Source organism: Apodemus sylvaticus, chromosome 2, assembly GCF_947179515.1.
Source record: "Apodemus sylvaticus chromosome 2, mApoSyl1.1, whole genome shotgun sequence".
NCBI lineage: Eukaryota > Metazoa > Chordata > Mammalia > Rodentia > Muridae > Apodemus > Apodemus sylvaticus.
In genome coordinates, this window is record NC_067473.1 from 95,845,535 (window position 1) to 95,848,510 (window position 2,976).

General features: G+C 38.1%; 1 pseudogene; it reads right to left on the bottom strand.

Moving 5' to 3' along the window:
* Nucleotides 1–586: 586 nt before the first annotated feature.
* On the bottom strand, nt 587–1,165 carry LOC127678736 (immunoglobulin kappa chain variable 12-41-like; annotated as a pseudogene).
* Between the last annotated feature and the right edge of the window lie 1,811 nt (nt 1,166–2,976).

A 2,976-nucleotide genomic window follows, 5' to 3' on the forward strand; every position in this document is an offset into this window, starting at 1 on the left:
GACTTCTTTGCAGTCTGGTTACCTGATTCAACATTGGCAGGATTTCCCTTATTCATAGGCAGGAAGAATGGTATAAAAATTCTTGAACTGGAGTTATCAAAAGCTAGAAATTAAGTGAGTGTTACATACTGAATTCAGATCCTTTGCATGTTCTTAATCATTAAACTATTTCCACAGACTTCTTCCTCAATATAACAGATATTATAAAATTATCTATAAATAGATAATTTTTTTCATAACCAAATAACTTCACCTCAGTATAATGTATGTGTGTGTGTATATATATATATATATATATATATATATATATATATATATATATATATGTGTGTGTGTGTGTGTGTGTGTGTGTGTGTGTGTGTGTGTGTGTATGTTGACAAGCATGTTGAATGAATCTCAGCTTTTGCAATAAATCTGTTCACACATGAAAAGTGCTTTTTTCTTGTTTTTTTTTTTACTCATGTAAAGAATTACCTTGTTTTGCTTCTAGTGTGGGGAAAAAAGGACAGGCATTTAAGACATAGAAAATTTTCTCTTAACCTTTTATAGAAGCATTCCATTGAATGTTTAGCCCTTGCAAAATGAAACAGTTAACACCTGGGCAGCTGGAAACACCAGCCAGCATTCTCACTTCTGCTCCTATGGGTTGTTTATGTCATGGGATGAATCACTGTGGAAGGGGTATTTAAAGCACTTTCACAGTAATAAGTTGAAACATCTTCAGTCTGAAAATTGTTAATCTTGAGAAAATACTGTGTGCCAGATCCACTGCCACTGAACCTCGATGGGACACCATGTGCCAAGTTGGTCACTCCATAGATAAGGAGCTGAGGAGATTTCCCTGGTGTTTACTTATACCGTGCTAAATACTTGTAAATGTTCTCACTTGCTTGACAAGTTATGGTGACACTTTCTCTCAGAGATGCAGCCAGGGAGGCTGGAGATTGAGTCATCTGGATGTCACATCTGGCACCTATGATTGGAAAATTGAGAAAAAATCCCCACATAATTAATTCTCTCACAAGAGGATTTTTCATCAGATTTTCAAGCTGAAATGACTGCAAGCAACTGAATAAATTTCCAGTGCTCTCTTCCTTACCTGTAAGCCATAGCAGCAGCAACCCCAGGAGTTGAGTAGTCACACTCATGTCTATGTATGATCAGTGTGAGGGTGACTACAGTACAGTGTGAGAACTGATTATTAAGAATTCCACATGTCAGTGGGCTGTGCTTTGGGAACATGCAAATCACCAAACGGTAGACAGAGCTGCAGGAAATATAAGGTCAGTAGCTTATTATAGACCTGTAGTTCCTTATGTATCCAATTGAGATGAAGTATAGGTTTATTTGTAGAGAATGTGCTTCTCTTTGAACAAGAAACAACACTAATAGTCTATGAGTTACATGTTATTTTGATTTCTATCATGTTCTGTGTAGAGTTTCCTTGTGCTGTTTTTCTCCATGTTGGGATGTTTCAGATATCACATTGTTCTAGGAGTGTATAAGTGGTTCCATTGTCCTTTCAAAGTTAGGTGCAGACCTTATTGTGAGCATATAGCTTCTTCTGTTTTTCCCCTATGTCTGTGAGCTTGAATTTTAATTACTTTTCCCCTAGCCTTTGGGTATTTCATATTCCCCTCCAAATTTTTCCCTGTTCTCTTTCAAATTCATGGCCTCTTTTACCATTAACTGTTTTTTATGCACTTATGTATTTGCATACAAGCAGGCAAACACATACACACTCCTAAATATAATTCCTTGAGTGCTTATTACTTTATGTGTATTTTTATGTGTATTTATGTGTATGGGTTTCTTATCATCTTGGATAATCAACTGGTGTGCTCTTCTCTAAGGAGGAGCACCACTTCTTCCAGCTTTACTCACTTCTACATAGTAGTTTTTGTAGAAGTGAGTATGGGTATGAAAACCTAATGTAGATGCATCTTCTTGGATTGATCAGCAGAACTGACCTTGTTGCTTCTTGTTCACAGTGATTCCCAGAAGTGTAATAGAATAATACTGGAAGATGTGGTTTGTAAAGGAGGACACAATTTCACATAAATAACCCATGTTTTCAGGATACAAATTTGACATTACTTATTTATGACAGCTCAGCTACTCAAGAATTGCTTCCATCAAGCCAGAAAATGATATAGGTTTTGTTTCTTCTTTCTTTTTTTTATTAATTAATTTTTTTACACTCCATATTTTATTTCTCCCCCATACACCCTCCAGTTGTTTCACATCCCATACATTCTCCCCAAGCCCTGTCTCCACATGGATGTCCACATCCTCCACCCCACCTGCCCTCTGAACTCCCTGGGACTTCCAGTCTCTTGAGGATTAGGTGCAAAATCTCTAAAAGAACACAGACCCCAGCAGTCCTCTATTGTACATGTGTTAGGGGCCTCATATCAACTGATGTATGCTGCCTGTTTGTTAGTACAGTGTTTGAGAGATCTCAGCAGTCCAGATGAAATGAGACAGCTGGTCCTTCCACAGAATCACCCTTTTCCTCAGCTTCTTTCACCCTTCCCTAATTCAACAACAGGGGCCAGCTGCTCCTGTCCATTTGTTGGGTTCAAATATCTACATATGTCTCAGCTGCTTGTTGGGTCTTCCGGAGGACTGTCAAGCTAGGTCCCTTTTTGTGCATTCTCCATACACCTAGTAATAGTGTCTGTCAGTTCTTGGGGATCTTCCCTTGAGCAGGATACCACTTTGGGCATGTCATTAGACCTTCTTTTCCTCAGGCACCTCTTCATTTCCATTCCTGTAATTCTTTCAGACAGGAACACGTATGGGCCAGAGTCATCCTCTTTCTATGCATATGAGTTCCCTTCCTACATTCATCTAGGATTATATCTATATACAATGTCTCTGTAAGTCTTCAAATTATGGCACCTGATTTCTCCTTTTTAATGCACGTTATTGTATTTAATGTATCTGCATATTCTCTCAGAAATAAGCAGTCAC